The following is a 25,233-nucleotide window of genomic DNA, read 5'->3' as shown; positions in this document are numbered from 1 at the left end:
AATATAATATATAACAACAACAGGTTATATCCAAAGAAAGTTATTCATGACTAAAGACCCCTGAAATCAATGAGACAATTTACTTGTGACTAATATAAATAACTTTCTTTGGCTGCACCTCAAAGTTTTTGTGCTAGTCATCCCACATTTGTCATTGTTATTGAAGATTTTATTTAACAAGAAACACATAGCATGGAAGGCATGGTCCATACAGAAATTTGCAAGGGTGTTATAGAAATTGATCTTTCAAAAAAAATTATTGTTAAAAAGATAACAATAATCTCATGGATAGTTCATAATCAAAATGAAAAAGAAAAAAAATTAGTTATTTGTGTAATATATAAGTATAGTTAATTTTAATATTTCTCTAAACCACAAACAGTTCATTACAATTAGACCAGATTGCTAAAAATGGCTGCTCTTTGCCATTCTGTCAAAAGAGAACTAGTTTAAGTGCCCAGAGAGAAGACATATCAGTTACTAAAAGTTGGAGGTCAAGAATAGATTCATTCTTAATCCCATTCTCTTTATTTTGTCTAGAATCATATTTGCTTCCCTCACAATTGCAGAAAGGAGATGTAAAAGTACTACTATTATTTCTGAAGCATACATTTGGATTTACCTGTTTGTTCTTTTCTAGAGCAGGAGAAAATCACCAGGCAGTGTGCATTTTTGGCAAGTGGCTTTTGGGGACTCTTGACTACCCAATGAGAGAACTTTAAGATGTGTGTCTGCAGCTTGTGCATTGATGTTTAAGGCACGGATCTGGGAATCAATGATACAGAGCAGGCATATCTCTCTCTCATTCAGATACTGAACAGCTCTCCATAGCTACTAATGCGGTTACAGAATAGACTCTTTAGTACTGATTTTCATGGAAGCTTTACTTTGTTATTTGTATGCAGCAAATTCAAGACAGAAATTTAATGTTTTCACTGAACATTAAGAGGAGTTTAAGTAGTACACCAGAACAACATCTGGCATTATATTTTATATAAATCTTGTAGCACCTTGTGACTAATCTTTTAAGCCCATTTTATTAAAAAAAATACAAGAGATGTAAACAAGCAATAGTCGTAAATCTCCTTGATTAATTTTTTTCTTTTGTTTTTAAGAAAGCTATTGTAGTCTCTCCCCCCCACACACACACTAATTTGGAATGCCAGTTCATTCTGGAAACCACTAAAGTATCAAAATGTAAGGTTCCTAAATAATGCCTCAATAGGATTTCAGATTCTTGGTTAAACCAATTGGCAAAATTCAAAGTTTGCTCAGAGGTACAGCATGATTTAAAAGTTGTGGCTAGTACTTTTATAGCCAGATTTGAACTTATTCTATCTCTCAGGCAAAAGAAGCAGAACTTATAAGTAAAGACAGTGGTAGCAGTAGTTCCCAGTATAAGCATTAAGCACACATTAAATTGTATACTTTAAATCCATATTATGCCCTTCATTTTAAATTGTCTATGACCACTAGGCTAGACTAGGCCAGGGAGATATGCAGAAGTGAAAGCCAATTCCTGGCTTGTGTGTGTGTGTGTGTGTGTATGTATATATATATGTGCATACACATGCACACACACACATATATATTATACACACATATGCATATATATACACACACACACACACATAGATAGTGTGTGTATGTGTATATATGCATACACGTGCACACACACATATTATATATACACACACTATATCTATCTGTGTGTATAATATGTGTGTGTGTGTGTGTACGTGTATGCACACACACACGCACACACCACACACACACACACATAGATAGTGTGTGTATGTGTGTATATGCATACACGTGCACACACACATATTATATATACACACACTATATCTGTGTGTATAATATGTGTGTGTGTGTGTGTACGTGTATGCACACACACACCACACACACACACACACACAGACTCTTTCTATCTATCTACCCACCTTTGTGTTTACAGTCCAATACAAACCAAACCAAACGCAAAGCACATGGGACGGGATCCTAGGGAAGCCCAATAGGTGTATTTTTTGTTGCTGAACCATTATCTTATTTTAAGATGGAAGCCACTCAAAGTACAGGTAACAACTCTTTGTATCTCTTGTATTGACAGCTGGATACAAAAATACACAGCACATACAAGTCACCATGTTGACAGAATAAGAAAGTAGGGCTACTTAGTTCTAAGACAGGCACACTACTTTAGATGAAGAAAATCATGAATGTGCAGCCATCATGACCAAGAATACCTCATATTAGATTGAATAAACAGGCTGCCCTGAGGTTCCTAAACTCTGGATGTTATATCTGGTTGGGTACATGATTACATAGTGAATGAGGTTGCTTGAATTGGCTACTACAGAGAAAGAGCCACAATTTGCAGGTGGAAAGACTGTGTGATGTTCGAACCTTGGTCAGGCAGGCAACTAGGCAGCTGAAAGCACAAACTCTTAAAAGGAGCTCTGGAACTAGCAACGAGCAGGCGATGACCAAGCTTCTTTATGGCTAGCAGAGACCCCACACCTTCCTAAACTCCTAGGGCAGCCCTCTTCCTGAAGAGAGCCTCAGGTTTGTTTCCTCCCTCCTCCTGAAGAGACACAACAGGAAGGAGTCAAGTGCCTCTAGAGATGGAACTTGGTTTGGGAAGGGAAGGTCCTGCAGACCCAGGTGTCATGGGCATGCTGGAAGACTCCAAGGAGGAGTTGGAGGAGGGGACAGAGCTGACAGCAGAGGAGGAAGGGCAAGGACCAGAAGCTGCAAAGGAGAGTGGATCCAACGCACAGGGAGTCGAAGATGAATTAGAGCCAGGCGAAGCAACTCTTGTGGAGGAGGCGTGACTGGTCTCAGCTGTGTAGAGACAGCAAGAGTTAAGGAGCCGCATGTGTAGAACAACAGACAAAGCTGCTGACTCAGGAACTCTTGATTAACAGCACCAGGGGTCAGCCTATTTAAGACGACTACACTACAGCTACCCTGCAACGTCACTTTCCTGTGAGCTAATTGCCTGTGTTCATGTATTGCCTTGACTGTGTTGACCTTGCCTGTGGGTTTCGCTTTGGACTCTGTTGGATTGACTCAGACTGGCCCTGCTTTGGAGAATTCCTTTCTGTAAGACTTTGCTGTTATACTTCTACCTGCCTGTTTTACGTTCCGTCTGGCTAGCCTGACAGATTTATGACATCAGGGCAATGGAGGTGGTCTAGGGCAAGGGCCAGAACCACATGAGGGATAGCCTCAGTCCTCTTCCAATGCCATGGCTGGCTCTGGCTGCTCCAGTTAAGATGGTTTCAGTGAATTATTGTCAGAGGCAGGGACTCGGACTGGCTGGGGAGGAACTCCTCCTCTTCCTCCGAATCCTCCCTCGAGGTTGGTCTGGGTGAACCTTGACATGTGACTGGTATGAAGCTCTGTCAGTGACAAACAGGTGTCTCTGCTCCTGCTGTCACAGTTGCTCTGTGGTGAGGAAAAGGACACTCTGGTCCCTGTAACCAGACAAAGGACCAAAGGTTGCTGTGAGGCTGCAACCTGAGCTCTCTGGAAAAACAGCTCAGCCAGGGAAGACCTGCTTGCCCCCAACCACTGGCTAGAGTGAACAGCTTCAAAAAACAGGCTTTCCCCCATCTCTGTCAGGAAGAACTCTGCTGAAGCTATCAGACACCTTATGACAGCAGAAGAAAAGGGAAAGTTACTCTGGCCTTTGTCACTAGTCAGAGGTCTACAGTCTACTGGGCAATTGTGCCACTTCCATCCCAGTAAGAAACGAATATCAGCCTGAATGTAAACACAGCTGAACAACTGGCTTGTTAGTTCTGGCATTGTCAAACACATTTCCTCAATTTACCTATTTCCCTTGCTTGTCTTTTCTCTTAGATTATAAACCTGAGGGAGAGCAGTGTATTCTTTTACATACACATATACACAATCTAGCTAAACAAGGGACTCTTGAAAAATAATTATTGTAAAGAATTATAAAGTTTGCTTTCTTACACAGGACTGTAGATTGTGTCCTAACTGCCACTCTCTTTCCAGGATGCTCACCTAATCACACATGAGCTCTTTCCTGCCCTTATACAAGCATGGCATTTTCTAGTGCTCCAATGTTCTCTGTGAAACATAAATGCTGGTTACATATTAATCTGGGAAAATCTGAGCAATAACTGAAAGGTCATAAGAAGCATAGGAACATAGTTCTTATATTGAGTCAGACTACTGGTCCATCTAGCTTAGTACTGTCTACACCAACTGGCAGTGGCTCTCTGAGGTTTCAGGCTCCTGCCTGTCTTTCCTAGCTCTATCTGAAGATGCCAGGGATTGAACCTGGGGCCTTCTGCATGCAGAGCAGATGTTCTACCACTGAGCTAGGGCCTCATCCCTAAAGGTCCCAGTACTCTGGGAGGCAGGGCTTAAACCTTAAACTTAAAAGTTGAAGCTTAAACTTCAAGGATACAAGCTATTTTGCAAGATAAACAATGCAACTCAGACTCATGAAAGTAGGGCTAGAAATAGGGCTGTAGGGTCAAATCAATCCAGTGTTAGAGAGTCCTTGGACCCGGAAACAAGCTTCAGAGATTTGTAATTCTTGCCTCAAAGGAGGGGTGATCACAAAAATCTTTAAAATTCTTCTCCTGTTTGGATTAATTCCTCTGAGCCAAAGAGGAATCTCTGGCTTACCTGCCCTAGTCGCCACGAACAAATTCACTGACAAATATTCTATACACAAAATTCCAAACACGCATGAACATGCTTTACTGGGGCTTCATGCACAAACCAAATCTGGCTCTTTGGTTTGGTTAACACATCTTGAGTAGAAAATTCTTTCTAAATGTCAACCCTCAACATTACAAAATTACACAGAAGGAGCAGGAAACAGGGCTTACAGTGCATATAAATATGATAGTGTATTAGCCTGCATTTAATTACCCGTTCAAACAACAACCTGGTCTAACCTTTGACAAGTAAAATAAATGTTCTGAATAATTTAACCAAAGCAAACATTTGCTGTTAATGCTGGCTAATTATAGTAAGGGTTGGATGTTGGGGGGGGGGGTTGGGAGGTAGGAAATGAGTGAAAGTATAATTTATATACTCGTGCTGCAGTTGTCACAACTATTTCTTGAAGCTCTTGGATTTTTTGCTTCCCTTGTGATGTTTGTATTAAACAACAATTTGGAAATATAGTTTTATTTCTTTTCTGTACAGAGTATAAGGATATCCTCTTGTATATATAGCTGAATTGTATAAATAGCTGAGAAACAGGAGAGTAGATTAGATGTGCAGTATTGCTTCCTAGAAAGCTTATTTTCTTAGGTAATTAAGGAGTGAACTCTAATCCTCACTTTGCCATGTTTTAGTGGTAAAAGATTCTTTAATTTGTGACTATGGAATATTTGTCCAATAACTTATGGAAACTAAAGCCTTCCCCCTTCCATTTCCATAGCTTAATACAATTTATTTGCTGGAAATATTTTTGCCTTGTTACTCAGAACACTGTGGCAGCAAGTTCTAGTCTCAAGACTATTTTGTTATATTCAGCCCAGAACATTCTCTTCACATGAACATATGAAGCTGCCTTATACAGAGTGAGACCATCGGTCCATCTCTAGTCCACTACTGACTGACATTTTCTTCTAAGTACAGAGTACACAACCTAACAAAGGAATACAACACAGTTTTCAGACTGGAATTCGGGGGAAATTAAATTTGAATGTACTCCCATGAAACTCACATACTTCTGCAGCATTCATTCGCTTTAATCTAGACCAAAGGAAAGCAGAAGTGACACCAAAGAAAGCTGAACTTCCCAAAGTCCATGTTATTTCTTCCCCTTCGCCTCAGATTGGCCAGATAACTAGTACTCGCTGGGCGTGACCAGATCCCAGGCCTGGATGTCTGAAGGGCTGAAAGTAACTTGTATTTGTCTCCCATCTGCACTTTCTTGACTCTGCTACTTCTGCATCTAGTGTCAGTGTGCCCTTTACTGCGCCTTCCAGTCTCCCCTCATTACTAACCTCTGGCCACCTTCATGATCAGTGGTATTTATGCACTTCTGTGACATTCACCAGCCTCAGGGACCACAGGAACATAGGAAGCTGCCTTATACCAAGTCAGGCTATTGGTCCATCTAGCTCAATATTGTCTAAACAGACTGGCAGTGGCTTCTGCAAGGTTGCAGGCAGGAGTCTCTCTCAGCCCTATCTTGGAGCTGCCAGGGAAGTAACTTGGAACCTTCTGCATGGAAGCATGCAGATGCTCTTACCAGAGTGGCCCCATCCAACTAAGGGGAATATCTTACTGTGCTCACATGCAGTCTCCCATTCAAATGCAAACCAGAGCAGAGCCTGCTTAGCAAAGAGGACAATTCATGCTTGCTACCACAATACCAGCTCTCCTCCCTCACTCGATCAAGACAATATTTACTTGATCCATACTTCAGCCCCTCCTTTCAGGCTTCCAGTGTTTGAAGGGCTACAAGGGCTGCAGCAGCACTGGCCCCTCTAGCTTTTGTGCTTGCTTCCATAACTACTGCTTCTAGAAGGCTACACTAGGAGCATGATATGGCTGCAAATGGGAGGAGTGTAAGGGGGTGGGGTCTATGGGTTTAATTAAGGTCTCCACCTTTTCTCCCCGTATTTGAGCACAGTGTGATAAATTAAAGGAATGATTTGGCTGAGTTATCCTACCAGGCTTATGATAAAAGTCTGATAGAAATAAGAAGAGGAGGGATAAAACTTCATTTTACTTACACACACACACGCGCGCGCGTTTTCCAGAGGTGAGCACTGTGTTGCGGTTCTCTTTTCCAACTTTGCTAATCTCAAGAAAAGCCATGGTGGTCAGATCTCCATTCATGAGGCAATACCAGAGCCAGACAAGTTTTATAAAAATGCATTGTTAGGTGTTTGAAATCCATTCATATGTACACATACCAAATCTATTAATACCCACACTTACAAAGCTGTGTAATGAACAATTTAGGAATAACTTACACCTATCAATTCAAGGACTATTCTATCTGAAAGAAAGCAAATTGACAGGAGATATAGATAGATAGATAGATAGATAGATAGATAGATAGATAGATAGATAGATACACACACACACATACACACACACAAACATAGCTAAAAGGATAAACGTTATGAAGTTACTGGAATTACTGTTGCAATAATAACATTATTAGTTCTGATTACATAGTAACTTTAAATATGATCAGAGGATTTCCTATTAGAAAACAGGAGAAAATGTATACATAGAATCATATGGAAATAGTTTCTAGACCTTTGACAATGGGAGGTTTGAGACACCCCCACCCCCGCCAAACCAAGTTGTTAATTTGAAAAGCCAAAAGCAACATATTAAGTAAGTTTTTCTGAGTCTATCTAGATATCATGCAAACTAGTTTCAATACTCTAACATTAATTTATGTACATATATATTAATGAAGCGGACATGTTAATCCCCTAATGTCTATGTCTGTGAGGCATCTTAGCTCTTACTTCCTTCACTGTCACTCTTGTGTAAGTAACACACTGTGGCAACATATGAATAGTTCATAGCTCCAGCAATGAATGATGTCTTAAACCCTGAGTAGCAATTAGGGTTCTGTTTCCTTACTGATCAGTTGCTGCATAGTTAGGGCAAAACAAGCACTTTTCCTGACATGCATACTTGTCAGTTAACTGAAACTGGGGTGGAAAAATACTTCAGCCAAAAATCTACAAGATCCATTTCATGTTAAATATGGTGACCTTTATTTCACTTAAGAAACACATTACAGGCCAAAGACATGGAGATGATGAGGGAGGGGTGGGTGCAGCTTAAGCAAATGACATTCTGTAGAAGGAATCAAAACATTTCCAGTTGTTCTCGTTCAAAACCAAGGGCCTAACACATGTAAATACCATAAGCAGGGCCAGTGCTACCATTAGGCCAACTAGGCAGCTGCCTAGGGTGCAGACCTCAGAGAGGCGCAGAGTGTAGAGTGCCAATGTGGTAAGAATGCCCTTCTAGTTCAAAATGATTTGTGTGCCAAAATATTTTCTTTTGTATTTGAGAAAGATAATCAAAAATTGATCTATTACCTATTCTTGCAGTTTAAAATAAATTTAGCAGTTTCAAGTTTTGTGCTTTTCATTTTTCCCCACAAAACATCTGTTTTTGAAAATCGAAGTTGAAATTTGGCGGGGGGGGGTGCAAGTACTTAGCCTTGCCTAGGGCTCAAAATAGTCTGGCACCAGCCCTGACGATAAGGCAGACAAACAAGTTGTTTTTGCTTCCTATGACTTGAGTGAAAGTAGATTGGTCTCTGGGGAAATTACGATAACCTCAGTTAAGTAAAAAAAAAAACTTTTTCTCATGTACTTCTTCAGCTTTTTCTGGATTTCTCTTATATAAAAACAAAGAGATCACTCTAAAGAATGATCTAGGGTAGACCTTGACAATGCTACATTAGAAATACTTCTAGACTGAGGAATAAAACACCTTGTGCTGAAAAAGATACAGAACAATTTCTTGTAACTATCATTTCAATACAACCAGGGTTAGGGTTAGGGTTAGGGTTAACCAGGGTTAACTCACTTGATAAGAGCAGCACACTTTTAGGGACCTAAGCAAGCAAATTACTGGCACTTTTCAAGCTTTGCATACACACTGTATATTCACTGACTAGTCTCCAGCAAAATTGGATGAATATTCACCTCCCTTGACAGCACTGCTGCAAGGCCATTTCTGCTCTAGGCACAATTGGGAAGGCTAGAAGGGGCTCTGTCTCACTAAGGTATTGCATAGACTGGCAGAAATAATTCCTCCACACTTGCTTATGCTAGGACAGGAGAACAGACATGCACAAAAACAGGTTGGGTTTTTTGAAGCATTAATAAATATACGTAAGTTTGTAAAATTTTATTCCACCTACAGAATATTACAAAGCACAATTAAAATAAAATCTTACCCCCACCTTCTGATATCAAGGTCTATCTTTACAACTTCCAGCACTGTTTTCTAAATTTGTAAACCTCAAGCAGTATCACTTCGGGATAATGTAGGGATATCATGTTCCCCTACACATGATACTGCTTACACACACAGACACACACACACACCTACCTCAAAATGCTGTTAGAATAACATGTTTGACTTATAACAAGTTATGCTTCATTACAGCATTTTACTAAGGTAAAATAAAATGTAGGGGAAAATGAAAACAATCACTTCAGGAAAATTGTTTTAATTAGTAATAAGTTAAATAGTTTTCTATGAAGTGAAACCTTACTATGATGATTAGGAAAGAAAGGTTCTATTAAGCATCACTATTAGCTATACGTCTATGGTCCAAGTATCAGCACTCTCAACAATCCAATACCAAATAGATTCATCTCCTTGATAGTTGTGGATTGCCAGAAAATTAATCCAAATTCTAGATTAGGTCTAAAATGGATTTCTAGACCCTGCTGTCTAATAATAACATGATCTTCCAATTAATAGAGTCAAGCCAGCTGCCTGGTTTGTGGGGAGCTGAGAGCAATGAAACAACTGAACAACTAATGTCTAGAAATTGTTGGCAGAAAACTCACAACAAATCTGACCAACACGGACTAGAGACAATTTTAAGGCCCACTCCATGGCAGTAGTGGCAGCGGAGATTAGCTTCTCTGCTACCATTTTTTTTATTCAGAGTTGTCCAGTGGAGCTTTTCCAGTTGGTCATGTAGCACAGTAATATCATCACCTAATAGCAAAGCCCTTAACCAGGAGTCCAATCCAGATCCCTTCCAAATCAGGTACAGATCCTTGGGTGGTCTAGAATGTAGTCAGAAATTAGTATTCAGCTATAAAATGCAGTTATCCCGCAAGTCTGAGGACCAATGTCTTGGATTTCACTAAGTACCACAAGCTGTCAAGGCAGTTTATATCCTCAAGATGTTTACTATGAAGCAATTCACAGATGTTCCAGGTTAATTCTTTACACTTGTTGCTTCCTGATATACCAACAGTTATATATTTTAATATCTTATTAAAATAAATTGCGTGGTATCTACAGCTTGAACCTTCTGGCTTAACCTGGATCTTTTCCCCATAACCTTCTGAAGATCACTTCGAAACTTCAACTGGCCTAGAATGATTTCCCAATAGTCTTGATTGGATTATGACTGACAGATATTACATCAATTCTTCACAAGCTTTTTGAAAAGCTTTGAAAAGGTTGCCTTTTTGTTTTGTACCACAAATCTGGTACAATAAAACTGGACAGTGATTACCTCCCATGTGTGCTACTGTCTGAGGTTCATCTGGGTATGGCCTTCTTTGCATTGGCCTCCTTTCTGTGGAGCTGCCTTCCCTGGGAGATTTGAAAGACTTCCTCTCTCCTACTGAAAACATTCTTGTTTAGATAACCATTTCCCACCAAATGCTAGTTTATATGGATTTCATAGTAGTTTCTCTCTCAAATTGTTATTGCCCATTTTGCCATAAAACCATATTAGTGGTTTTAGTGGTTATCATTTAATGTACTGTATTGTGCTTTTTAAAATATAAGCCACTCTGAGACTATAGTAAAGGGTCAGTTAGAAAGCCTCAAAATAAATAATCAATCTGATCCTTTACCTGGATACTGAACTTCACTGGTTTTCAAGCCCCCATCCCACTGAATACCTCCCGTTCCATGACATTCTCCCCTCATCCCACATGCAGTCATATTGTAGCTAGACAATATGAAGGGACTCCTGTGCATTTGTACATGACCGCTGTGATTATTTCCCAGCTCCATTACTTTTTGTCATGGGAAGCACAACGGCAGCCAATGCATGGGATGCAATATAAAGTTATTACTGGGTTGTGGCAGTTGCTGCTGCCTGTGTTCCCCTGGCCTATATGGTTGTGAAACAGAAGAAAAGATCTGATAAAGTGGATTTTTAAAGTTCACTTTCTTTTTCATTTTGTGCACTTATGCTTGCTTTAATTGCCTCAGTTGTTGAGTTCTGAGGCAGGGCAATAATTGGGCCATGTATTATTGCTTAGAGGTGTGCATGAAACATCAGCCAAAGCCAGATGTTTCGACAAATCAACCTTGAAAAACTCAAAATGTTTCAAGCTCTCATTTCAGTTGCCATGTTGAGGCCTGTTTTTCTGGGGAGAGCTGGTCTACCAATTGGAATCATTGGGTAGAACCAGAGCCAACATGCTAAGTCCAGGGTGAAGGCCTGGCCTACCCACCTCACACAGCAGTTAGACCAGCCTGCTGTCCTGGATTCTGCATGTCAGCCCACCTCGGTGGACTGATCTACTGGGTAGACCAGTTGTCTGAGGTGGGCCCACCTCCACAGTCTGGAACTGCCGGCCTACCCACCAACCCCAAACAGTAGACCAGCTCTCCCCAGAAAAACAAGCCTCAGAATGGTGCTGGAAACACTCAAAACATTTTGAGTCAACATGTTTCATTTTGAGCTTGAAATAGGCCCTTTATTTTAAGGTTTTGTTTCGAGCTCAAAATGCTTGAAACTGCCTGTTTCGAGTTCAAATCTATTCAAACTTGAATCAATTTGCACATCCCTATTATTGCTCTGCATTCTATGCTGCTTCCTGGTTCATCATTTATGTGTAAAATGCACACAAATAATGCTCCTTTGTCCGTGGTCCAGGATATTGCATTAATGTATCATTCCTAATAATTTTAGAAATGCAGGCGCATAGAATATGTCACAAAGCTACATAAAATCTCATAAGTGAAAATATCCATACTGTATAAATTCACTATAACTTTAACACTGAACATGATGTTAGAGTTTAATGTTCAAGCAATGTATGTCTCAATTTGCAGAATGAATGTTTACAAAAAGTATTAAAAGTTTACAAATGTTCAGCACGGCAGAACATATCAGAAAGCTACTTTAAATCAATATGGCAGCATGGTGTAAAGTCACACAATAATTCCAGATATATCCATTGAACAATACACAGGTTGCACCTTCATGCACTAGTGTTCTCAAATATGACTTTGGTTTAGAATCAAAGCATTGGAATCTGAATAATGACAAGACACAGAAGAACAACAAACAGGCAAGAAAGGATCAAAGAGCCGACATGATAGTGTAGACCTGGAATTCCTCCATCTTCTTCTGCAAGTCTTAAGAACAGTGAATTTTGTGAACAGTGTAGACAACATTTTTTCACCTGTTTCTGTAAATCTGTACTTTCAAGATTTCAATCACAATTATGCTCAAAGTGTTTGAAAAATTTATCTGTATATGTCATGCTTCTGCCAATACTCTTTCTGCCCAGAGCTGAAAGTTTGGGACATTGTACAGATTTGATAAATAAATAAATAAACAAGTAAACAAACAAACAAACACCAATTTAAAAAATGCACAATTGTATCCAGGATGCAAATCATATCCGGTGTGCATTTTCTTCTCGAAACACTGTCCCTTTTAGTGCTCTCTTTCAACTGTTCTCAGAAGCAGTATTCAGATTTTTCAATTAAAAAAAGAAAGAAACTTGCACCTGATGTGCCATATTAAGCTTGAAAGCACCAGATTCACACCTACAAAAATATGGAGGCAATGGGAATTTTCATGGACATTTTACACATTTATTAATATCATCAGTTCCATCATGTTCCAGGGAAAACATCTTATTAGTGCTACAATTAAATGATTCAGCAACCATCCACACTATCTTTGCCTTTTAACAGTTCCAATCAGTAGCAGATCTAGGTGTAATCAACAGCAGCAGGGGGTTTTAAGAAGCAAAACAAAACAAAAACAGTAGGGTTCTTTACTAGTATACTGAAAGTGATAACAAGGAGACATATTTTATTCTACCTTACTTCCAAACAGAACTTTGCAAGTCTTGTAATATAGTTAACAAAAAGCATTTTAATTTCTTAGCAGCAAGACAAAGTATCAAATTGCAAAGTGCCAACATTTTTAAAAAATGTAAAAGCTTTCCTTCTGTTACATATGTAGCCTGTTACATTGTCCCACCCATATTTTAGAAGACAATTATGAAGCTGCCCCACCCACAATTATGACAGGACCACTGTTCACTCTAAGGCATGTGCATGTGCACATGACCACAAGTTTTCTGATGTCTGCTCAGTTAATTTCAGATCCCGCCCAGGTTGAATTAGGAAAGCCTCACTCTGAATGCATGTGCGCACACAGTGCCTTGATTAGGCTTCCCAGAACAAAATTCATTCTGCACAGAGATGAAAAAAATTAGAAGGACCACTGGACATGACTTGTTCACAGGGGGATAAGTAGGCTAGTCAAAAGTACCACTAGCAGACCATTTTCAGCTGCTGTGGGAAAGACTTAAAAATAAGGATAGCAGAGTGCAACTGTAAGCTTAATGAAACGGAATATTGAAGAAACTGGTTGGCCAATAGAAGATTTCAGTTCATCTAGCAAGGAAGTAAAGTTATCCATTACTTTCTGGGACCAATTTTATACACCAAGCTAAATAAGATCTAAACATATTAATGTAGTTGATTACATGATTTAGTTACAAAAAGAGGCTTTTTAAACATTAAGCACAACCCATTCCGACCAGTTCCAGTTCTTTGCCAGTAAGCTGAGGAAACTAATTCTCATAGAGTTACTGCTTTTTAAAATTAACCAAATCGATCAATTTAAAATTAATTATCAGTACTCTTCCAAGAAAAGGGCACAGCCTGCGTGTTAGATAAGGATAATTTTAAATGTGCAAGAAAGAAATTGTTAATTTTTCTTCTTCTTTTGGAAGAGAAGGTACTTAAAATCTGGTATGTGAATTGTTAGTGCACTAAGCAACAGGTTTCTCTGATTACAAAACCATTAATATTGTACCAGAGGAAGGACAATTCAAACTTCTGTTAGTGGAGAAGGAAGCATCACTCTTTCCCTAGGATAACAGGGTTCTTTCTCTGTAGACTGAGTGAGATGAAAAAGACATCTCACTTGCCAATTTTATTTGACGCCTGAAGCCAGCAGAGACCCATTCCCATATTCGATCTACTTCACTCAGTACTGAAATTTCCTTAGTATGATTAGTTATGCCAAGATGACAGAAAAGACAGAAAAACAAGCTTCAGAAGTCAAGAGCTCTTTTCTATGTTTAAAATCACTTCAGCTACAGATCAGCCCATTGATCATTGTAAACAGATCTCTACAGACATACTACAGGGGCAAGTGCGGGTTTTTTTTTTTGCTGTGGGACAAGTTCTGTTCCCCCACGCCTTCACTCATGTAACAGCACCATACAGAGTGCTGTATTTTTCCTCACTCCTCACACTCCAGGCAGGATATCAGCTTTGTGGTGTTTGTTCTCAAGTTACTTTTATGTCTTTGTGTTCAAAACCTTTTTCAACGCTCAAAAAAGTGCCCCCCCCACATTTTAACAGCTACTCTAAGAAAGGGGGGCACTGGCTATAGCTGGCACTTGTCTGGGCAGCAGTCAACATTGTCCAAGGCCCTACTTTCAAGGACAGGAGAAGCCTTTTGCACGCACGCTTAGAAGCCATTTGCAGCCAAGACGGCAAAGGGGCGGCAGGGAGCTCTCCTGCCGCCCGTTTGCAATGGAGGCACTGGGGAGAAGGGGGCAGCAGGGGGCTTGGGGGCGGCAGGGGGCTTGAAGGGGGCGGTTGCCAGCCGAGCGGGGTTTTGAAGGGGACAGCAGGGAGGTATCCTGCCGCCCGATTCTGAATACTTAATGAGGAGCCACAGTCAAGCGGGGAATGAAGCGGGCGGCAGGGAGGTATCCTGCCGCCCGATTACTCCAGAAAATACGGTGCGGTTGTTGGGAGGGGTAAGTAAACCCCCCCTGTCCATATTGGAACCCCCCACTCCATCTTCCCGAACCGAACCACCCCGTGTCCGGACCGGTCTGGAGGCCTTTAGAATGGCCTCCGAACCGGTCAGTGCACATCCCTAGTAGCCACCAGGAGAGCTGGTAGCAACTGTAGGCAAACCTCTCTGGATTATCTCACTGGGCGATGGGGCTCATAGTAAAGAAGAGTATCTCTTAAATACCCTGGGCCTAAGCTGTTTAGGGCTTTATGGGTTATAACTAGCAACCTGTATTATTGATTTATTTGTTTATTTCATTTATAGACCGCCCCATCCAAAGGTTCTGGGCAGTGCACAACAAGTTTTAAAAGACATAAAAACAAACAGAATTTAAAACACACAGCTTAAAACAATGTAAAACAATTTTAAAACAAATTAAAACCATTTAAAACCAATTAAAATACCTTAAAACAATTGAAAAACCTTGGAAGGCCAGGCCAAATTAGTACATTTTTAGGGCTCTTTTAAAGACCAACAGCAAACCTAAACTGCAGACAGAAGTTTAGTGTATTCCATAGGCCAAGAGCAGCTACAGAGAAGGCCTAGTTCCGAGTCGCCACCAGATGTACAGGTGGTAACTGGAGACGCACTCTCCAGATGACCTCAACATGCGATGGGAATCATAGAGAAGAAGTCGCTCTCTAAGGTAGCCCATTCAGGGCTTTAAAGGTAATAACCAGCACTTTGTATTTTGCCCTGAAACATTTTGGCAACCAGTGCAACTGTTTTAAAACAGGTATAATATGGTCTCTCTGGGTTACCCCAGAGACCAGTCTGACTGCCGCATTTTGAACTAACTGAAGTTTCCAAACTATGGACAAAGGCAGCCCCACATAGAGCTCATTGGGTCAAGACTGGAGGTTACCACTGTTTTGATATAGTTCTCTTCAAAGAATGGACGCAAGCCTAAATTGATGGAAAGTGCTCCTGGCCATAGCCTCCACCTGAGCTACTAGGGTGAGGCCTGGATCCAAGAGCACTCCCAAGCTGCGTACCTGTTCCTTCTGGGGGAATGTAACCTCATCCAGCAGAGGAAGATCTAACTCATCCCTCAAATTCCGATCCCCCACAATGAACACCTTCCTTGGATTCAGTTTCAATTTGTTATCTCTCATCCAGCCCATTACTGCCCATAGGCAGGCACTTAGGGATTGAATGCCATTTCCAGATTGTGAAGAAAGGAGAAATGGATTTGGGTGTCATCAGAATACTGATAATACACTACACCAAATCTCCTGATGACCTCACCAAGCAGTTTCATGTAGATGATAAAAAGCATTGGTGACAGAATGACCAGAAACTTATTGGTAGCCTGTGTAGTTCTTTTAATATAGGAGTGATATGGTCTCTTCGTGATGACCTGGAGACCAACCAGGCTGCCGCATTGTGTACCAAGTGTCCAACTACAGTTTCTGGACTATGTACAAAGGCAGCCCCACAAAGCACATTGCAGTAGTCAAGTCTGGAGGTTACCAGTATACTGTATGTACCACTGTTCTGAGGTCGTTTATCTCAAGAAGCGGATGCAGCTGGCGTATCAGTCAAAGCTAACAGAAAGCACCTCTGGCCACTGCCTCAACCTGAGACACCAGGGAGAGGTTTGGATCCAGAAGCACTCCCAAACTACATACCTGTTCCTTCTGGGAAAATGTTACCCCATCCAGAACTGGCAGATCAAAATTGTCTCCTGAGTACTGACCCTCAAAAAAGGGACATCCAACTTCTTTAGATTCAGTCTCAATTTGTTATCCCTCATCCAGCTGATCACTGCCTCCAAGCAGGCATTAAGGGAGATTATGCCTTCTCCTGATGATGATGACATGGAGAAATAGACTTGGGTGTCATCAGCATACTGATAATACCCTGCACCAAATCGCCTGATGATCTCTCCCAGCATCCTGCCCTCCCTTAGAGAAGCATGTATAATATCTACTAGGCCTTCTACAACAACCCTTCTTCCAATATATGCTCTCAGCACTTTCACTGTGGCCTTACAATTAAAATGATTTATATCTCAGGACACCCTAAGATTCAAGCCTTACAGGTCAAGAGGCCCTTACAGATGTGAAAAAGGAGTATAACAAATCTGCATAAGGAAATCTGCATAAGGGGACTGTGCGGTAGCAAGTCTCATTCTACATGCATTATTTGCGTGTCAGAAAAGAGCCTATGCATATAAAATATGTCAGTATGTTGTGACAAGTGATTGTCCCAACACAAGTTTTTGATGTCTAGGGACACTAAAACCATAAATTTGATTCTCATTCTATTTAGCCTTCAGGACAATCCACAGTAACCACATTTTGAAAACAGACATTACATAGGTCCCCAGAAAAAGAAAATCTAGTTAAATGATTCTTATTCCTTCCACAAACTTCGACTAAAAAATATACATGTAGAAGCCAGAGGTTGCCAGTTCAAATCCCCGCTGGTATGTTTCCCAGACTACGGGAAACACCTATATTGGGCAGCAGCAATATAGGAAGATGCTGAAAGGCATTATCTCATACTACGCAGGAGATAGCAATGGTAAACCCCATCTGTATTCTACCAAAGAGAACCACAGGCCTCTGTGGTCGCCAGGAGTCTATACTGACTTGACGGCACACTTTACCTTTAGAACCTCATTGTATCAATCTGAGACACTTATTGATTTCTTATATGTACCAATTTGAAAGTTTGCTCTCTAATCCTAACAATAATTCCTACCCCACACATACTTATGGTAATTGGTTAGTAAATTGATTGCTGCCCTGCTGAATCAAAGTTGTTATCCTTCATACTGGAAACAGGAGTGCCAAATTGATTTTAAAAAACACATGATTCAAAATAGATAAAATGATCTCTTATCTAAGGTCTATTTAGGTTGCGGCAACCCTATGTAAGAAGTTTAGACTCCTAGAACTCTTCCTTAGGCAGAAAGTAAATAAGTAATTCCAGAATGAGGTAGTAGTGAGTGATACGTATTTGAATCTACCATATCTTTGTTCCACAACAGAAGCAGATGAGAGAGAATGCAGTTATCATATAAGATTAATTGCAACATTGACATTTTAGGATCAAACATTCATATTTGCAACTTGTACCTTGCATGGGGAAGATAGATTCTGTTAATATTTGAAGAATGGGATAAAGCAAAATCAGGTGGGATATGTATTCCATTTGTACAGGCCTAGAAGCTTTACCAAGATCAAATGAACACATAAGAGCTTTACAGTTCTCTTTTTTTGTTCCTATTCATTTCAGAAATGTGTGTGGAATCACAGTGGCTATAAGGAAGACTGGGTGTGTATTACACGACCGCTACAACGATTTCCAAATTATTTCTATGGGTCTAGAAGCTTTGCTAAAATGAAACGAAAAAGAAGTATCTTTTTAATATTCGAAATATGCCAAAGCAGAGCTTGGAAAATATTGTCCTACATTTGTCTGCTATTTTGCTGAATTAGTTATACAAATGCCCTTCACTGGCAAAAATCCATAAGCACAGTGCACAGAGCACATGTGTTGCTGCACATCTTCCCTTCACTTCACAGGAGCCCCACATAAGCCCTCTCTCAATTAAAGATTGAACAGCGTGATTACTTGGTGAATTGCGTCCTGTACATACAGTGGAAAAGGCTTCCACACACAGCTAATGCTAATGGTTGCTAATGCACAACTAACCACAGACTAGCATCCTACAGCCCTGAGCAAAAATAATATTGATGTTTAAGAGTTACAGTGATAGTAAATTCTCCTTTTCAGTTTTACTACTAGCTTGTCATATAGTATTATCAGAGTATCCAACTTTGTTTAAATACCCACATTTTTAGTATTCCATGCCTTATCTTTGAAACATTTCCAAAGTTTTTAAAAAACGTAATGGCTGAACTGAACTTTTAATGTATTTGAGCAATTTCAACTTCATTTCCTATAACAACAAATGAGGATTAAATACAACAGAAAGGAAGAGACATGCCCACGCACACACGCACAATACCTACAAAAAGATTTCCTCCCCTGGCTATACCATTGCTTTGCAGACAACAAGCTAATTTGAGTTCCTATCATGCATCTGATCGGTCATACAGCAATACAAAACAGAAATAAGTAAAGACGACCATCTGCTTGTTAGCTGAAACTATAAAAGTACATCTTTTTAATAAACAATAAAATTAGTTTGACAGGGCAGAGACCACCTGAATAGAAAATCAAATATTTCATGTTATTTAAGGTGTATGTCTGCTGGCTATTAAAATACTCCTCTTTAATTTATTACAGCAACACACACAATACTCATGTCATCCTCATTTTCTAAATCAATAATCAGCACAGCATGCTTCATTAACAGTGACCAATCACGAATGAGCTGGGGATCTCATTTTACAACATGAGCATCCCTAAGACATAAACCATCTGCTACTTGTAGTAACAGAAAAATCAAATTAATCCATTCTTATCATGCATTCAGATTTTAAAGCAATTAAAGATGCTCTTAGTGTAATCGCAGCCACAGAAGTAGTTCTGTAATGAGGAAAGCAAACTCTTCACTGAACTTTCTGTCATTCTCAATACATTTGAAAACTTTACAAGCTTTCTGCACTCCAGTGGGCCATTGTTCTCTGAACACAGATGCTGAAAACAAGCAATTTTTATTAAACATTTAATCTTTGCACATTTGACGGAGTTTAAATACTGAACAGTGATCAAAAATGGAACATAACCACAAAAAATAACCTTCCAGCAAAATAATGCAGAGTCTAACTTAAATGTATTATGCTAGGATCACTGAGAAAAAGGATTTTGCAACATATCTTTATACTTTTCCTTTGCTGAAACATATAATACATAAGATTCCATATACATCTACAGATTTCCTGGATTTTTAAAAATATATATTTATTTGGCTCATTAATATTCCTTGCCAGTTAGTCTTCCATAAGCATAGCCACTGTGCAGGAACAAACTCAATGCACATTTTCCTGAAAAAGGTATAACAACAATCCATTACTGTCATCAGCAAACTATAGGCAGATCCAGAAAATATTCTCTGGGTGAATAATTCAGGATAATTACAGCAAGGACAATGGTGAGTAATGGCTGAAGAATATGTGCTAAACTTAGCTGACTATAGATTGGAAACGTAGTAGATATCTTCAAGTAGACCAACATAAGAACATAAGAACAGCCCTGCTGGATCAGGCACAAGGCCCATCTAGTCCAGCATCCTGTTTCACACAGTGGCCCACCAGATGCCTCTGGGGAGCCCACAGGCATGAGGTATGTGCATGCCCTCTCTCCTGCTGTTGCTCCCCTGAAATTGTTATTGAGAAGCATCATGTCTCTGAGGGTGGAGATGGCCCACAGCCACAAGACTAGCAGCCATTGATAGACCTGTCCTCCATGAATCTGTCTAAGCCCCTTTTAAAGCCATCCAAGCTGGTGGCCATCACCACTCCCATGGCAAGGAATTTCAGATTAATTATGCACTGTGCGAAAAAGTACTTCCCTCTTGTCGATCCTAAATTTCCCGACCTTCAGTTTCATGGGGTGACCCCTGATTCTAGTGTTGTGAGAGAGTTAGAAAAATTTCATTCTGTCCACCCTCCCCACTCCATGCATAATTTTATACACCTCTATCACGTCTCCCCTTAGTCGCCTCTTTTCCAAGGTAAAGCGCCCCAGATGCTATAGCCTATTCTTATAAGGAAGGTGCTCCAGTCCCCTGATCATTTTGGTTGCCTTCTTCTGCAGCTTTTCCAGTTATAAAATATCCTTCTTAAGATACAGTGACCAAAGCTGTACTCAGTACTCCAGATGTGGCCTGAATTATTCACCCAGATATATTCCAAACATGGTTTGGAATAAAGGGGAACTGGACAAGAAAGCTAAGAACAACAAGCAACAGGGAGTTCTCTGCATTTAAATGATACTTGATAGGCAGAAATCAGGAAGGGAAACCTTTTCTTCTTCTGGATATCCAAGGATGGAAACAGCTTTACCAGATGTTATCAACAAGGAAGTTGTTAAAGTCCTTCAAAGAGAGCTTGGTTTATACTTCATATTTACACATCGTTTGAAGCTGAAGCCTAGGTTCTCAGACGAAGCCCTGCTTGATACTCAGAATTAGAGTTCACGATGGAGGAGCAGCCTCAGTTTGGCCAAAAGCTCCAACCTGTTCAACTGCCCAGAGTTGCACCTGCCATCCATGGCATGCCATGTGTTCCATCCTTCTCTGGATAGCGTGATTAAAGGAGCTCCAAACTTCCTCTCCATCACAGAGTTGGGGAGGAGAGATGTTATCATCCCTGCAGTTGCACCAAACTGCACCTCAGCGATAGGAAAGACTCTTGTCCCCTTTTCCTGCTCCAAACTGGTGAGAAAGGTTGATGTAGTTGCTTTGTTGCTCAGCTACCAACTAGACAGACCTACACTAAAACAATTCCCAGCTCCCATTTCCAGTTCCAAGTCAGTACCGGATTTCCACATCTGCAGGGGCAATTCCTACTTCTCTTGAAGCAGGAGAGAGAAGTAGAGGATTGTCTACGACCTTGCACAGAGACGCAATATGAGTTCAGGGGCAAAGGGAGAAACTGGAACTTCCACAAGTTTTTTCCAAATTCACAAGTTTTGGCTTGTCAAAGCCACTCAAAATTAGCCTGCCAAAGCCTCGCAAAATTTGTGGACCCCTGGAAATAACAACTATTCTTCCAAGATTCATGTATACATTGCCATGTATACATTGCCATGCCATGTATACATTGACTGGATTCATCTCAGTGAACATTAGAAAGGTTAATTTTGTTCTTCTAAATACTGTTGCTAGCTTTTTGGATGGGACACTTAAGCCTTTAACAGTTATGTAACAGACAGAAATGGTAATGCTGTTCCCATCAATGGGAGTCCAGAAGAAGAAGAAAATTGCCTCCTGCTTTTTGCCTATTGTGTATCATCAGCAACTGACGCCATATCTTTGAAATAGGTTCTGCCCAAATACTTTCTAAAGCTCAGTTTTCTCTTCCTGAAAAATTACGAGAGCATCATAAGTGACAGGTCCTGACAATCCTATGGAGCAGTCTTAGGAATTCCCAATTGAAAAATAAATCTGATATATGATGTAGATTCTGGGCTGCTCAACTTTGACCCTCCTGCAGATATTTGACTACAATTCCCATCATCCCTCACTTCTGGCCATTGTGGCTGGGGATGATGGAAGCTGTTGTCCAAAAGCAGCTGGAGGGCTGAAATTGAGCAGCCCTGATGTGGATAATCATCAGTGCCCAAGGCTATTGAATTGGAAGGATCTACTGCTTAGGAACAAACTACATGCTTTGCCTTTTAAAAGTCCCAAGCACCGCCTTCCTAAAGGAGCTCAAGTGGCGATGCTGCTGTAAATTTCTGCCTGGGAAGTATGTTCCAGTCAGAAACATATAGTTCTGGGCTAATGGACTATTGGATTGACTGAGCATAAGGCAGTTTCATGTATCTATTTGAACTTGAACATATTGCCTTCTAAGGATCTAGAAGTATTCTGCTACTTTATAACATAAGAGATCAGAACAGAATGTCAGAATTTCACTAAGTAGAGATTTGGAATGTCCTTTGCCTTATTTGTTGATATGTTGTTATTAATATATAGGAAAATGATATGGCATATGCTTTCCACTGGCTGAAGTAACTTCAGTTGAAACATATTCTTAAAGTTCCTTGAATCGGAATGATACACATTGGAAGATGTTGGTATGAGAAATATTGGCTATCTGCAACTTTAAATACGTTGGGTGACAAACTGTACAATGCAATGCAAGTGGTAGGAGCCCCACCCATGTTGCAGCATCAGCACAAACATCATTGATGCAGTTGCACACCAGGGCAGCTCCACTCTGGCATAAAGTTGCACAAAAATGGTTGTGCCCATTAGCAATAATGGGTGTCCCACTATACAACTGTGTTTTCACAGGGGGAGGACAGCTGCCCAGGTGTGCAACTGCAGCAATGGTGTTTACACTGATGGAGCAGGGCAGGTGGGGTTCCTACCATCCATGTTGCATTGTGCAGTATGTCAGCCAGTGTTTTCTTGTACAGGACACCTGTCAGTGCTGCTGAAGTCATTTTACATTTGAAATGAAATCCATAGAGTTTGTGACCCAAACCTACTATTCTACCCATTACATCTAACTAAAACAGCAGTTTATAGACTTGTGACGGGAGAAATTCTCTTCCCAACATGACATGCAGGTGGATGTGGAAGTCAGATTTTTCCCTTAAGTTAAGATTTTTGTACTGGAATTGTTTAATTTTTTTTTAAGCAGAAGACTTAATTAATGGAAGTGGTTAATAATGTGATCTGCATTCACAGAAAGTTGGCCCTACACCATCTGCATGGTGAGAATAAGTCAGGAGGTAAAAGTGTTTTTAACAAGGTGAAATTCACCTAGTCCTCCTAAACCCTTTGACACAATCTAAGGAATTCAGAGATCAGAATATTATACTAATAATTAATAGCTGCAGCAAATTTGCTTTATGGAAATATGCATAATATTTTGCTCCTGGAGGAATAGATGGTGGCCATCGCCAGGATTACCTTTGCGATTTTAGCTTGTGTGTATCAGCTGTGGCCCTTTCTGGAGAAAGCAGATCTGGCTATACAATACACACAAACCCCTAGGTAACATCCAGAGAACGACTGCAAATACACTTTATGTGGGACTGTCCTTGAAGAGTGTATGGAAGCTACAACTTGTGCAGAATAGCATTGCTAGGCTGATGCGAATTGTACCATTCCACTTTTTAGTTCCGAATCTGCTTCCCTGAGCTAATTCAAGTTGCTGCGTTTAACTTTCAAAGCCCTAAATTATTTGGGGCAGGGATTCCTGAAGGACAACCTGGCTCCACATGAAACAGCCTGCCCTTTAAGATCTTCTGGGGAGATCACGCTCAAGGTTCTGTTGCCAGTGGAGATGAAGCTAATGGGAAATGGGACAGAGCCTTCACTGTGTGGCTATGGAATTCTCTCCCCGCTGAGGCCCACCTGCTCTCCTCCTCCAATACTTTTCAGAGGATTATTGTGAAAATAACTCTTTCACTGGGCTTACAACTCTGGGGTAAAAGTCTGGAAAATTTGCTCCTGCTTTATTTAGTCACTACTAAGTTCTGTGGTTATTTTTTTGGAATATTTATCTTTTGTTGTGATTGATTGACTGATTGATTAAGTGCAGTCAAGTTGGTGTCGACTCTTAGCGACCACCCAGATAGATTCTCTCCAGGATAATCTGTCTTCAACTTGGCCTTTAAACTCTCTCAGTGGTGCATTCACTGTTGTCATAATCGAGTCCATCCACCTTACTGGAGGTCATCCTCTTCTTTCATTTCCTCCAACTTTTCCCTACATTATAGACTTCTCATGGGAGCTGGGTCTTGGCATAATCTGTCCAAAATATGATAGTTCGAACCTGGTCATTTGTGACTGCCCCAATTGAAAAGGCAGGAGGACACTAAAATAGTATTTACTATTTTAGTAAATACAACTAGACAAATTTTTAAAGAGCTCTTTCTGTACTGTACACATGAGCCTTTTGTGTAGGAACACACGCCCATAAGGACAATGTTGTTCAGTGAAATTTCAGAGAGTATGAGAACATGAGTATGAGAACATGAGTATATTATATATGTAAACACTTATCTAATAGCAGCTACTATTTTTGAACTTCTTTTTGAAAAGGTATTATAGAACTCTACATACTAACAATGAAGCATTCTACCTGTAGCTGGTGGTTGGATAAGCTTATAGGGATCTTCATGTTGTTGTGATACAATTTACTTGACATATTTAATACTGTCTAAACATTCATCTCAAGACAATTTACAAAAATTAATATTCAACGACAGTCTACCATTTCTTAAACTGCTAGCAAAAATGGTCTAGGAACAGCAAAAACCAGTGTTGATGAAAAGGCAAATGCTTCAAGGACAGACCTGATTTTCTTTTTTGCCCTGCCAGGGGTACCTCATTCCTGTGGAAAAGTCCCAGATGTTCCTCATTTGAATTTTTTTTATTTAATGTATGTATGTATGTATGTATGTATGTATGTATTTATTTTTTTAAAGCTGTCCCAAGCCACATTGTGGGGAAGGAGCTACAAGAGGAGGAAGCAGGAGGCATGACAAGTCCACTTGGACTTTGCCTAGTATCAGATACTACCATGAGTGTAAAGGATATGTTTGGCTCAGTAAGTCACTTGCTTCATTCCAACTTTTCAGTCTATCCTAGCTGCAAGAGAAGGGCCCGTGTAACAGCATGGGCTGGCTGTGAGGAGGCAGAAAACCTGGTGCCTACCCAGGCTTACAGTCTCTTTTAGGTTCTCTCTCCCCTACATGAGCAACAGAAAGGGCAGTACCGGGTAAACTAAGCCAGGCAAGAGGGAGAGAGC

At 40.3% G+C, this 25,233-nt stretch overlaps 1 protein-coding gene and 1 non-coding gene across 9 annotated transcripts in view; both read right to left on the bottom strand.

Annotated features, from left to right (window-relative positions):
• The window catches only part of TBC1D5 (TBC1 domain family member 5), a 433,806-nt gene that overhangs the window by 285,113 nt on the left and 123,460 nt on the right, over nucleotides 1–25,233 (bottom strand). The gene's annotated exons all lie outside the window — the stretch shown is intronic.
• LOC128332244 (U7 small nuclear RNA) lies at nucleotides 24,303–24,359 on the bottom strand. Its single transcript, XR_008310644.1, has one exon. It is a non-coding gene; the product is annotated as a U7 small nuclear RNA (small nuclear RNA).

This window comes from Hemicordylus capensis, chromosome 6 (genome assembly GCF_027244095.1).
Source record: "Hemicordylus capensis ecotype Gifberg chromosome 6, rHemCap1.1.pri, whole genome shotgun sequence".
NCBI classification, from domain to species: Eukaryota; Metazoa; Chordata; class Lepidosauria; order Squamata; family Cordylidae; genus Hemicordylus; species Hemicordylus capensis.
This window is presented reverse-complemented; position numbering and strand designations above follow the sequence as displayed.